We start from the raw sequence: 14,897 nt of genomic DNA, 5'->3' as shown, positions 1-14,897 counted from the left end.
GAATATATCGCGGAATTCCGTGAGTACTTATGCACAATACCGCGATGTATTATGCACGAACTATATTAAAGCATGACGAGCGTGCTGCGCGCGTTTCTAGCCTGTTTATTCAGCTAGGAAGAACACCAGGGGCAGCACAGGCGAGTTAAAGAGAGAAAAAAGAATGCTCAAGGGAAACCCATTGGATAAAAAAAGTAGTTTGTTATAGAAATTGGAGAACAAACAAAAGTTTAGAAGAAATGAAAAAAAAAAAGAAATTCGGCAGATGAGATAAAGAAAAAATAAGGAGATGTTAAAAAGTAAAAGTGAAACGATCTATGAATAACAAAGATGGCGTTCTATCTTGGTGGTAAAGCAAATAATAGTAGTGCCGATGTTAGAAAAAAAGAAATGGTGAAAAGACGAGACAGAAAGAAAACAGGCTCTAAATGAAGTATGTATGAAAATCGAAAAGAGAAAGAACGATGGTAGATGTAAAACGGTACGACCGAATGACAAATCGCTCGACGGCCAGAAGTTTCGAGTTCTTTGTCCCCTGCTGGTTGGATGCGATTGAAAGCCTGGCGAAAGAGAAGGGTTTGAAGAAGGAAAAGAACAGAAGGCAGAATGGTTGAAAACGTGACAGGGATGAAACGATAAAAAGTAAAGGAGGAATCTTGGTGAAATTGTGGCTTGATTTGGAATTGTATCCGGCTAGATCTGACAAGGTGACTGGATAACTTGATGAGGCGGAAAAGGGAAATGAATGAAAGAGAAAGAATAATCTTCTGTTTTCCTGTTTCTTCTATGCGAAAAATTCATTTTCGAAAATCTATCGTAAAAGAGATTTCATGAACATTTTATCTTTTTTATACTCAATATCTTAATCCTTTCTTCAGTTATTCTTATAATCTATAGATGTTTAATTTTAAGAAAATTTATAAGGAATTGATTTATCAAGTTCGTAAGTTTTAGAAAAAGATCATTTAAAGATATTAGACTTTTTATAAAATATATATTGTTCTTTTTTGTCCATTTTTAAGATTCAGATTAATATACAAATAATTTGATTCTATTAAAAGAAGAAAATTCATGTAATAATATTTCAATTGCAAATTTAATTCTGTTTCATAAATATAGTACTTTAACCTATAAATTTCATAGATATACCTTAAACAATCACAAAATTTCAACTGATTGCGATCAAAAATAATTTATAGTTTGTATAGTTATATAACTAACATAATTTATGCACTTATTTGTTTAAGCCATATGAATAGTTGGCAGCTTTGGAATTAAATACAATGCAGTTAGAACTTTCGTTCTATTTTCTAATAAATAAATATTTAAATATCGATTATAAAGAATCTTGTCTAATATAAAATATGTCATTATTTTAATTTTTAAATTTAATGCTTAATGCATTATATTGTAACATAAATTATATTCGTATTATTTTTTCTGTTGCAGGTGAGTGTTCTTAACGAATCGTTCAAAAATGAAATGTACAGGTAATTTATAAAGAAAATAATTTCGTTTGCCTTTTTTTTTTTGTATTATATTTTTGACAAGAAAATAAGAATTAATTTTTAAAATTAAAATAATTTTTGTTTTAAATAAAATATTTCATGAAAATGTATAAACAAAAACGAAAAATGCTTTTTATATTTATATTTAATAATTTTATATTTAAGATTTTCCTAATGTTTATTCCTAATGTTAATTCTATTTTTAATATTCATTTATTAATATAATACAAAAAATAAGAATATTTTAGATTTATTTGTATTTTATTAATATTCAAGAGAAAAAAATCACAAAATCATTATTATTCGAACTTATACTTCATATTTGAATCTATTGTTAGAATTAAAGATCAAAATGATATTATGTTATCTTAAAGATAGTGATCGTTTTTCTGGTAAAATAATTTAAAGCGACATTATTTTGCCTTTGTGTAGAGTTCCTTGCTGTCCTTACGGATTCTTGTCTTACCGGTTGCAACAATCAGATAATAATTCTACTTCGAGATTTTGCTTCATCTTACGTTCTCCTTCTTTTCTCGTCCTTGTTTACGAAGGAAGTTAAGTGATATAAGTACACGAAGAAAAAATTTATTTTTGTTTCGAACATATTAGTTCATTATTCTTGAAGAAATTAGTTAATTTTTAAATTATTAGTATTGATTTTTTAAATGGAAGTATATTTGAAAAAAATATTATTCGCATAATATATCGATTGATTAATTATGAGAAATATATTTATATAAATATATTTTTTATTGAGAAGTTTAATATTAAGAATATTTATTTATATATTTTAATAAGGTAGAAATATATGAAATATTACATTTAAAAAAAAAATTATAAAAATAATTTATTTTGCATCGGCCGGGAATCGAACCCGGGCCGCCCGCGTGGCAGGCGAGCATTCTACCACTGAACCACCGATGCTCTTGAAAGTTATAGTTTCACTATTTAATTTCCTAGTATTATTTATACTAGAAAATCTAAATGAAATAATATTTTCAATTATAATTTAATATTTTAAATTTAATCATAGGTTAAATATAATAATACAAAAATAATATTTAGTAAATCATTTTAAAAATAACTTTACATAAACATAATAGTTTATATGAAAATTTCTTTCGTCAAACATAACGGTAAACAATTGTAATATTTCAAATAAACATTGCTAAGAATAAAGCATAAAGAAAGACAATAACAAATCGCTGGTCAGTTTTACCGACGACTCTGGTTCAGGGTCGGCCATTGCACTTTCGTGGTCCGAGTATAACAAAGAGGATGAGCTATAGAAACGACTATTCTCCCCTCCTGCATTAGACTTACAATTTACTATCAAGTAGTAGACCATTCTTTATCGTAACAATGATTTGATTTTTGCAATAAATTGATATAGAATTTTATAATCATATGCTTTTTTAATTTGTAAGAATTGCATCGATTTTTTATCTTTTTTTTAAGTTTCATATAAAAAATAATTTAAAATTTTATTTTCAATATTTATAAGATTTAAAAAATTTTTTAAATTACATTTTGTCTTAAATATTTATCGAATATTATCTTATAATTTACTATTGGAAGTCAATAAACTCAAGTGTAGAAAAGTATAGAACCTAGACCCTAGGGCAATCGACTTCGACATCCGGTTTGTCTCGGACCAAAGTCAATGCACCTGGCCCTGCTCGTCCAACCGATCCTTAAAGTGCATCTTTCTCTTACGCAAGTGAGACTTCAGCCATTTTGCTCTCTGTCTTTTTTTTCTCTCTCCTTCTTTCTATACCTGAGCTTACAGAAGACAAAAAGAATTCCTTCACCATCAGGAATCATATAGCCATAACGGGTCCTATCTTTACCAGTGAGCTTACTATCTACCTTGAAAAAGTCGTGTATACTCGAAAGTCTTTCCTGTGAAGAGTCGTGCACTACTCAGCTTCGTGTGAGTGATTTTAACAGGGAAAGGTACTTCAACCGGTTAAACTGACATTTACTGGTTCTCCCCGTGTAGATGTGGCCTTGGCATCGTGTTTCTTTCGACTTGCTCTGTGTCGAGGTTATCACGATACTCAATTTCACCATGACTCTGTATCAGGACTATTATTTAGATTCGTTGATGAAATCTAGACATTTCTGTAAAAATTGTGTTTTTTTCAGTATGAATTTGTGATATCATATTTATACTGGAATAAAACTGGAATGACGTTTTTTGAATTTTATAAAGATTCTAATATTTTCGAAAGAAGTATAATGGCAAGAAAGATAAAAAGCTTCATAAAGAGAAGAAAACATATATCTAAAAGATAGATAAAAAAAAAGAAAAAGAGGATGAGTTTTAGTTTAGAAGATTTTAAAGTCACCACGAATGTGATATCTCTTCCGAGTTCACGGCCATCTTCTTTCAAGGACTTTAATAGGATCGATGCTCCAATGAGATTCAGGGAAAGGAGGCAAACTGTACTTGTGGACTTCGCATTTTTTTTTTTTGCAAAGTACGATCTATTAGAAATTAATTACTGACGTAATTATAGTCAATATATATAGACGATAGTAATTACGTAAAAAAAAAAAAAAAAAAGAAACATTATTAAAAACAAAGTATCATATTTAATATTTAATAATAAAAAATGAAAATGAAAAACAAATAATAATTATAAATCTATGAATATTATAATTAATAATTTAGGAATAAATTATTTTTTATTTTTTAATTAAAAAAAAAATTCATTGCATCGGCCGGGAATCGAACCCGGGCCGCCCGCGTGGCAGGCGAGCATTCTACCACTGAACCACCGATGCTTCGATGAAAGAATAATTCTGAAAGTAAATGAAAGGAAGAAATCACCTACTTTCACACAATAGATTAGATTAACATAATGATAATAATATATTATTTTATTTTTTTTTATATAATTTATTTTACACTAGAAAAGAATAGAAGACATCCTATTCTTATATTTTAGAATATTTTAGTAAATAATATGTATAAAAAAAAAAAAAAAAAAAAAAATACTTGCATCGGCCGGGAATCGAACCCGGGCCGCCCGCGTGGCAGGCGAGCATTCTACCACTGAACCACCGATGCTGTTGGGGGTATGAGTTCCTTATAAGAAATTTCTCTAGTTATTTATGTAGGATCATAACGTCCTATTTTATTTATTTTTATATTTTTTAATTCATAATTTATCTTATTTTTATTCAATTATTATTAATTTATTAATAACGAATAGATGAAATTATCTCAATATTAATTTTTTCATCTAATTTTATAATTCAATGTATAATATTATTCCACTATATATATATATATATATATATATATATATATATATTGCGACATTAATAAAAATTAAGTTAATTTCAATTGATTTAAGAATTAATTTTCAATTTAATAAGTAAAAATAGATAAAATAAAATTATAAATAGTTTTTAACAATTATTTATACATGGTATAAATCTTTTTAAATCTATTCATCTAATTCTACTACTGATTTTAATTATCTTTTTTTTTTTTCATTCTGCTTCGTTTATTATGAGTTTTTTTTTTCTTATATGTCTACAATTACCAGACAATTCGGACAGTTATTTTTCTTTTCTACGAATGCATCGACACGGTGGTCTGTTCCTGCTGAGCGAATACCATGTACACATGCAACCACGATAAAAGAATAAAAGTTTATTAACCTCTTTGTATCGCGCAGGATCGTTAAAAACAGGCTACGCGACGATGCACGAATGCGTCTGTTTTTCGAGAACTTTTTTCTTTCGTCAAACAGTAACCAATGGTCAAGCTATTCGCTAATAAATAAAAATCTTTTCATTTTATTTTTCCTCAATTGTTTTCTTTTACTTTATGATGAATTCCTGAGATTCTGACTTTCTTCCACAAAATCGAAATCGTTTGGAATTGGATCTTCGAATATGAAAGTCATTTATCGATTGTTCAAGTACGATTGTTTTTCGATTCCTTTGTTTCATTTCTCTTCACTTGAAAATTTAATATCGCCTGACCGAAATTGTCCTATGGATAATTTTCATTCTAATAAAAAATTATTTTCGATTCGATTCTCATTCGAATTCCATGGAGATTGGCATAATTGTTGGATCGTCGAACAACGAGGAAGCTCGATTAAGTCTTCTTGTAATCCGATACAAAATTCATCGAATTTTCCATTCATGATGCATGTTGCTTTATCACTCGTGTTATCGGCACATTTAAATATTCATGAATTATTTTAAATTATTTAAATCGATTAATCAGAGGGATTAATTTGTTTGTTTCGAGTTAAAATTTAATAATTTCGATCTTTATTTTCTGATCTCTGTGACGTTTCGATTCGATTCTTGAGATCTCGTATTATTCGATTTTTATACAAATTTTATCGAATTGTTAATTTTAAGATTAGTAAAATTTTAATTAAAACACATTGTGAAAACAATTATGATGAAACATCGATCATTCAAACGTAATTTATTAGAAATTGAAATATGAACCTCGATCTTCTCAATATCTTTTTGCTTCGTTCCAATTATATTATTATGATTATTTTTCGCGGAGGTGGAGCATGATTTTGATAGGAAGATTCGATAACTGATTTGATACATACTGTGGCGTTAGAAAATAATTGAATCGTATGTTGGTAGTTCGTGTACACCATGCTACGTGCATGCTTGTGCAAAGAACAAACAAAGCCCTCGTTTCTAAGACTGAAAAAGCGTGAGATTCGAATCGCAAATCGAACGGTAATCCGCTGGCTAATGGAATCAATTAAACACGATCCTCCTGCTTCAGCCCGTTTCAATTTCTGAGCTTCTTGCATCGATGAGAAATATATCCTCTTTTAAATGAGATTGGTGGAATTTCTATCGATGGTTTCGAATTTCGTTTTTTTCTCAGATTGTCGAAAAATAATTAGATGAACGACGATTAATTGTACCGTCTCATTGATCAGTTTAATTTTAAAAAATTGGAAAGTATGCTTAATGTGCAAGTTTGGCGAAAAAAAGAAAGGAAGAAAGAAAGAAAGAAAAACGAAGATCTGGTAAAAAAAATCGCATATTTTGTGCTCCAAAATTCTAAAAATTAAAATAAATATTCAATGGTTCGATGCAGCCATGATATATCATGGCTATTTGTTTTTAAATTTTAAATGTTTTGGGATTGGCATATTATTGAGGAGAATGGCCTACATTTCGACCATAATGAACGACTATTTTCGAGTGGGCATCGTTGGTGGACAGGTGGAATTGGAGCTCGAACCGGCTCTTCTCTTATAAATAAAACCAATTATTCGATGGCAATTCATCAAGAGGATTCGTTGACAGGGCGAAGTTAATATCGGCGAGATGACGTTCCAAGATTAATATCAGTTCACGTGTTTTCGTCCCGTGAGTACAAACTTCTCGAAATATTATCGAAACAGAGAAAGAAATGCTTTTTCGCTGTTCTCTTTATTTCTCCTTTTTCTCCTATACTCTCTTCTACTCTGTTCCATCGTGAATTTGCTGTTTTCTAGAAACATATAGATATTATCGAAGATAAATACCGACAATGCAATGTCTTATACCTGTTTCCGCCATTGATCCATCGTTATTGCGAATTGATTTAAGTTTTGAAATCGTGGAACATCTTTTCTTTCGATTTTTCTACACAATTTTGAAATCATTATATTTAACATGTTTTCTTTGAAATAATCTTTCACTTCTTGCGAATATTTCAAAGTCTCGCCAAGTTTAATGAGAATTTAAATCCATTCTTCACGTTCATTATCGTACGAATTTCATGTGAAAATTCTTCTCAATTTTATCATTTTGTTAATTTGTTCAATATTTAAAAATTGTCTAAATAACACAGTTTTGTTCGATCGTGAATCAGAATGAAAGGGAAAAGTAAATTCTCAGGGAGAAAAGCGACTAGTAATTTCCCTTCTGAAGGCGTGTAAGCCGCTGTTGGTAACAATTGCCCGGTGTATGCCTATGAATAAATGATTCCCCAACGTTTGAACGCGAAAAGTTTAGATCGATGGTGGTGCAGGTGCGATGATTCTCACGGCATCGAGAGTCCTCTCTTTTTTTCATCGTGACGTCGGGAAAATAGCGAAAAAGTACGTGGCCATGATAATAAACAACCTGCCGTTCCTTCTTCGATCCGCTTTTCCGAGTTTAGTTGAAACGTTCTATTTCGTCGTCTCCTTTCATTTCTTGAGAATTCTTTTTCATTTCATTATGCTGTTTCATTGAGAAATTAGAGAAGCTGAAAAGAGGAGTAAACAATATTTTTTTTATATTATTTTACGAAGAATTTTTAAAAATAGATAGACGGTTGAACGATTGGATTAGAATGTCGAAGAATTAGTTGTAGTGTGAAATAGAGAGATACATAGATAATTAATTGATGAGAGAATCTTTTAAAGATACTCTTTTAAAGAAAATTTAATTGATTACGTAGAATTATCCAAATTATATAAACGTAGATATATTTCATACATATGAATGACGTACAACGTTTCCATTAAAAAAGTACGTAGAATAAAAAAACGAGAATCATTGCATGAGTTCGTAGTTAAAAAAAAAATTTATGTAAAGTAAAAAAAAAAGGTACAAGTTCTACATTCTATATTGCAAAATTTATAGAAACGCGAAGGAAGCTTATCTAACGCGCATATTAATCTTAGATAGTTTTAAACTGTGTCAAATATGTAAACTTGCACTGCTACTTCGAATTTGGTTCACGTGGATTGACGTCATTCAGCCTGTTACGAAGTAGCGTTTTCGATTAAAAGTGACTGTTCTTAGTTTTAGAGGTTAAAAAGCTATTTCATTTTGCTACTGTTCGCCTACGAGAAACGATCCTATTTCACAACTGCATTTTGCGTACTTAAGCGCGTGCCTACCGATTTCCGGTAAAAACCATCGATTCCTTGTTTACGAGCTCCATGCTCTCTCGATCGCTTAATTACAACGGCGATTTAGATCGACGAAAAACTAAATTGGTCGCTGTTACTCGAGAAACATCCCGAGACCATGAGAGAATTTATAACACGAGATTCGCGTAAAAAAAAACCTATCTTTAATACCGAACGACCCTGATCTCTTCTTTTTTTTTTTTTTTTTTGCTCGACTTGTTTATACCGACGATTTTGCTCTGAATCATTGATTGATTTTTCATTCGTTGCTGGCCTCTACTCTTTAAACTCGTTTCAAAAAAAGAAATTAAGAAAAAATTCCAAAAATATCGATGCTTCTTTATCCACCCGAGTAAAATTTATTTATTTATTTAAACAATTCAAATCAAGAATTATTCGTTCTGAAAATAAAAAAAAAAAATCCCATTTCTTTCTTTTTAAGAAAAAAACAGAGAAATATATCAAATATATCATATACATCGGATTAGGTTGCGTTCTGCGGAAATCCACCAAAATGGCGGCCATTTTGAAAGGGCCATCGATCGGCCGCTTAACCTGTTGAAACACACAGAACGGGTTAACTTCGGCTGGATGGCGCCATTGTTTGGTGCACTTTCGCGCATAGAATCGAACGTGGCCTATGCTGGTTCAGAATTCTCGTCTATACAGGAAGATCCGCTCCGACCTACGGCAATAACAATGGTGAGGCGTGAATCGGCCACGCTCGACAAGATAACAACGAGGACGACAGGTGCCTTTCCGCCTCGTGGATATCAACCCGTTCTCCTCGTAAATTCGAACAAAACGTCCCTTTATTACGTTGGAACACCATTGACGAACTCCATTATAACGAGGCGAATCGTGATACCGGGATATAAAGGTTTCGTGGATTAGAAAGTGGAGATTAGGTCTGGGTCATTCTCGATCACTTTGGCCTAGGTCGATGTTATCGTCCCTGGGTGAAAAGTGGGCCAAGTGTGGCTTTAACTCGAGATATAAATGGCGCTTCGTTCCCGAGATATCTAGTATTTCCTGGGAAATAACAGGATTCCAAGAGGAATATTACGATGGTCGTGTGCGACATCTGGACTTGAATGTCTTTAACTTTGTCTTTTGTTCGAATTATTTGTGTAAATTATATTGAAGTAATCTCACTTCATAAATTTATACGGTTTCACTTGATTTCTTTGAATCATAAAAATATTTGAAGCAAATTAATATCATTATAATCGTGCCTAGAAAAAATAATAAATTAGAGAATTGATTATTTATTGATTTGTTCCTGAAATATTTTTAAGAATATATTGAATAATAAAAATTGTATATGGAGAAACTATTTAGTTTCATCAATTCCAATTTATTCCAATTTATTTATCATGAAATATCTTGTGTCATTTTAAAAATAAATTACTTTTTGCTTAAGAAAATTTGATATCCTTTTCTGTTACCAAAACATTTGCAAGTAATTTCCCTTCATTTCTCGTTATATTATTATTTTTTTGGCGCCTACGTCAACTTGTAAAGATTGCATCTCGTGAATTCTCGTGAAATAGTCGGGTTTGTTACGCGACACGCCTCCGCGAGGACTCGCTCGGTGTGAATTTACAAATTTGCATTATGTTTTTAAGCGACATTACGCTCTGTCTTACTGTACAAGGTGGACCAAGGAAAACCGGAATACCCGTACTTAATAAATTTTAAGAGGCTGACCTGGCCTCCGCAGAGAGATAAAAATATTTTAATTATGGGGTTGTGGATAAGCGGAGGCGTTCGCTTGTTTCCATCGAGTTGTTCCGCGTTGCGTTGTTTCTTGTAATTCCGCTACGAGATATTTACAACGTCCTCGCCTTCCCTCTTGTAACACGGAATTTTATAAATGTTGCTGGAATTTTGAAATAAAATTTGCGAACGAGTTGCGTTAATTTAAACGCTCATTACGAAATTCGAAGGGGAATTTTTATTTGTACGCGTTGCGTCACGATATACATTTGAAATGAAAAATTTTAATTCAAAACGTATTCGTGTTCGTAAAATATAAACTAAATTTTATTAAACATTATACAGGATATTTATCGATAAAAAATATTTACTTTAAACAAATATTGTTATTCTTCTCTCTTTCTTTCTCTCTCTCTCTTTTTTGTAATTCAATCATTCAAACATTTTTATCCTTTCGTCGGATCGATGAAAAAATAGAATATATATTTTTCAGTTTGCTGTACAATTTCAATAATTAATTTGCAAAATCATTTCAAACGGAATACCATATACTATCGTTTCACTATAATGAAACAATTTGAAAGACGGATTCGAATTATGAAGTATTCGTCATTGTTGAATCGTGTGCACGCCATATTGCAATCAAGCATTCTGTTGACTCTATTAGAACTCGACAGAAGGTCGATCTACCAGCATGCATTTTTACTTTATTACACCGGGGCAGGGGGAGGGAGAGGGAGAGGGGACGTATACATTTATTTACCGGCTTAGTTGTTTCGCAAGCGACTCGATCAAGAGAGAAGAGCAGGTGTACACCATGCTTGTAACATTTATTTTCGAGAAAAAGAGGTCATACTCCAGGTGTTTGATCGCCGTTGACGATCGAATAATGGCGAGGAGGAGGGGAGGAAAAAAGAAGAAGAAGAAGAAGAAAAAGAAGAAGAAGAAAAGAAGCAAGTTGCAAAAGTATCGCGCGTATTGTCGTATTACGTGCTCGTGAAAAATACAGCGTGTCAGTCTTGGTGACTCATTGCCGACCGTCTAACTCTCAACGGGGTCAGAAGTCTCGAATCGTTGACTTCGGGCCACGGCATCCATTTATTCCGGCGTCTCGTGAATTTGTCTCTGGAATACCAATCTCGACACACTATCATATCTTATCCCGATCTATCGAGAGAATAAAAGAGAAGAATATATTTCCAGTAAACGATGTAAATTGACATTATTCCCCTGACAATGATCGTTCAATAATAAAATCGATACGATTTAATTCGAGTGAAAATTATAGATATCGATAGTTCGTTTCCATTCGCTGATAATAGATATAATATCGAATTTCATAATTGACTGCGTTCCATTATTTTGAAATAATAAATGGCGCATTGGGATTTCAATATTCCGCCCATTAAAATTTTACAGTTCGTTAAAGAATATATTCTCCATATCCTCGACGAAGGCAATTTCTTCAATCTCTCAGTCCATCGTCTAAATAATTCCTCTCCTCCTCTCCTCCCCCCCCTCATCGTTTTTTCGAGCCTTTCGGATTGCCAAAAACGATCGAATCTCGAACGCTCCAAGATTCTCAGCAGCAATAAACGTGTGCACAGGTAATGATCGTTTCGCAAAATGCGAAAGGCATGCCGAACAGATGGTGGTTGGTTTCTTCTTCACAAAGGCGGACGGACCGAACGAGACGAAAAAGCGACGCACGTCCACGACCTCGGCCCCCGTATTCCCGCTCGAGTTCGCCACTTCTCTTATTCCTCCCTTCTTCATCCTCCCCTCGAAGTAAGACCATTCGCGTGGAGATTGATATTGACACTGGAATCTCATACATTCGGCCGATGAACCGAAACTCGAACGTGGAAAAATAGAAAGATCGACCTCTCTTTTTTAGAAGGAGGGAAAATTTCGGTGGGAGGAAGGAAGGAAGGAAGGAATAGGACGATACCTCGCGAGAAATTCTGTCGTCCGTTGGAACGGATAATCGAACGAGCGTGTTCCCTGCCTCCTCGGACAAACAGAAGGGACACGATACTTTCCGTTCGAAGACCGATGCAACTGGTTTCCTCCAATCCTCGTGAAACGGGAGTACCGTATATTTACATAGGATCGTCGAGTGTGCTCGGTTTCCAATTTTCAACCGTGGTCGTGTACCCTTCCGTCCCCCTCCTCCCTCTACAACTGTTCATTGTTTCCTTTATATGGAGATGCCACGAAATAGGATTCGATCGAGATGGCTTTCGTTCGTGGTATCATCTTTTACTTTCGATTTTGAAAAATGACGCCATATGCGTTTAATTTGAAATAAGGGGCGAGTGAAGATAGGTTGAAATTTAGCGGAATTTGAAAGTTCTTTTCGAATACTTATTCATTCGTGCAAATTTCGAACAAGTACAATGCGTGTAAGAGGTATATTTGGGAAATAAAGAAAATTTCTATTTTTCTTTTGCTCAAGTTAGTTAATCAGTAACGTAATATTCTTATACAAGTATAGTTTGTATAAATCATTCCTTACTCGAGCTTCAAATTTTCGTAACTATCAAACTTTTTGAAAGATTTCGAGCCAACTTCGTTCCAATTTAATAAACGATTAAAAGTTGGATAATAAATCGTACGTTTAAAACTTGCACTCCTCATTCCTCGTGAACTGGTTCGTTAATGTGAGATAATCGAGGGATGTCGAAGCTGGTCCAAGGACACTTTAAGCAACTCTAGGTACTAAGGTGATTTACCATTTCGGGAAATCGCTGCATCGATTCATAAATAATTCCTTGTGCCACGTAAACGGGGGATAACGAATACAGAAGTGAGAAGTTTCAAGGATTTTCCTGAATCACTCCATTTCCGTAAGAATTCCGTTTCCTTGGAATTACCAAGTGTGCTTAGGAACCCATCGTATCGAGTCATGGAAACTTCTTTAATCGTAAAAATTCATGTGTCGCTGCTTTGACCTATATGCGAAGGAAAATCCAGTTTTTCTTTAATCGTAGTTACCTTTGATCTGTAAAAAAGTAAATTTTTCACGTTACATCAAGATCCAGTAAATTTAATATTTTAAGGTAAGAGATTAAAAATTAAAAAAATATATAAAAAAATGTTTCGATTCAAATTGAAACAACATCACTTCGTATTTAGGAATGGCGAATTCGATTTCAAGCTTGGTATTATTCTTCGAAATCCAAGAAGCGTCAAATTTTGTGAAGAAACGATTATATAAGATCTCTGAAAAGCCTACCATCCATGCCACCCATATCATCATCGACCTACGAGAACGTAGGTTTCCGTGAGTCATGACTTACACGAATCGCGTGGTATTTTTAGAGGGTTGTCGTTGTCACGTTAAGACTTTCATCATTTTATTTATTTCGCTATAATTATCATATTCCACATTTCACGGTAATAAAACTGTGTTAATTTTTTTTTTTTTAAATCTTCCTTACCATATATGGAAAGTTATAAATTTATTTGAACATCACAAAAGGAAAGTGGAAACTTAAAAAGAGATTGCTTAGAAAACGCTGGAATATTTTGCATATATTTTGCAATTTAATCGAACTGTATATGACGGCTCGTAAATTGTTTAAACGTTACAAAGGGAGGTCGAAATTCGTAAAAAAAAAAAAGAAAAAAAACTTTAGAAAACGCTGGAATGAAATATATATGTATATATAGATGGCGAGGAGCGTTCAAAGATGTCTCTTCCGGTTTACGAGCATCTTTACGGAGTCTCACGGTTCGCAGTCACGGTGATTTGGATTTCTCGTGAGTCACCCGGCTTGCTTCGTTTTCCACCAGACTCCGCGCTTCGCTTCCTGTTTCTACATTTACATTTTACGGCTTACTCGCGAGCACGCTTTTCTGGAGGAAAAGAGCATTCACGTTTTTCACGAGCGAGCGAAACGTGAGCCAACGGTGTTTCTCGAAACGACCAGGAAAACTTCTATTCGTTTCATCTTTGCATATGCAGAATATGAACATCGATTCAAATTCCTCCTCGAGATGGGATTTTTAGTCCAGTTAAATTCTAAATTTCGATATTTTTCGATTTAATAATTCGCCAAATCAGCAGAATTGATTTGAAAGAATTGTTTGCCAAAATTCAATTATTTCACTTATTATTATTTTTAAAACAAGATATATACAAGAAATGTTAAATTAATCGTATGCACTGAATTCTTTATCTTTGTATCTTAACAATTCGTTATTTCTGACATAATGTGTTATATATCATTGTTTCTTTAAAATTAACACTAAAGCTATGATTAAAGATGTATAGATTAGATTCAAGATGGCGGATTGTTGAACGCAGCGAGATGTAACGAGGAAAGAGAAACAGCGATTATTTGACGAATTTATTGAAGGATGAAGAATCGAGAATTACTTAACAAAACGTAATATCGGTGAAAACGAAGAATTTTAAATTGTGTGCATAAAATATGTACGGTTGCACGGTGTTTCCTTTCGAAGCGGTTAAAAGTGGCGATAAAATTTTTTGTTCATATTTTACGAACCGTTGAAGCTGATGTAAGAGAGGAATGGTTCTCTTGAACGAGGGAAAAACTTCTCTACTAACTTCTCTTTTAAATCGAAAAGCATATCAATTTCTGCATAACTTTTCAGCTTAACAACGTGTAAATACTTCTTCTTGCTTTCCTTTCCCAAATGCATTCTTCTCGAGAAAGGATAAAACAAGTTTCTTGATGATAAATTGTTGTAAAAATGAAATATCCACGCCATGCTTCGCAATCAATTTACTCTTCTCTTGTTTCCT

The 14,897-nt window shown here is 32.9% G+C and overlaps 1 protein-coding gene and 3 non-coding genes across 4 annotated transcripts in view; 1 reads left to right on the top strand and 3 right to left on the bottom strand.

The window, feature by feature from the left end:
* Nucleotides 1–14,897, top strand: part of LOC122712445 (zinc finger SWIM domain-containing protein 8 homolog) — a 73,811-nt gene that overhangs the window by 11,780 nt on the left and 47,134 nt on the right. The window lies entirely within an intron of this gene.
* Nucleotides 2,362–2,432, bottom strand: Trnag-gcc. Its single transcript has one exon. It is a non-coding gene; the product is annotated as a tRNA-Gly (tRNA).
* Trnag-gcc lies at nucleotides 4,228–4,298 on the bottom strand. Its single transcript has one exon. It is a non-coding gene; the product is annotated as a tRNA-Gly (tRNA).
* On the bottom strand, nucleotides 4,514–4,584 carry Trnag-gcc. Its single transcript has one exon. It is a non-coding gene; the product is annotated as a tRNA-Gly (tRNA).

Source organism: Apis laboriosa, unplaced genomic scaffold, assembly GCF_014066325.1.
Source record: "Apis laboriosa isolate Shangri-la unplaced genomic scaffold, ASM1406632v1 scaffold202_cov151, whole genome shotgun sequence".
Classification (NCBI taxonomy): Eukaryota; Metazoa; Arthropoda; class Insecta; order Hymenoptera; family Apidae; genus Apis; species Apis laboriosa.
Note: the sequence above shows the minus strand (reverse complement) of the source record. Positions and strands in the feature narration are given on the sequence as shown.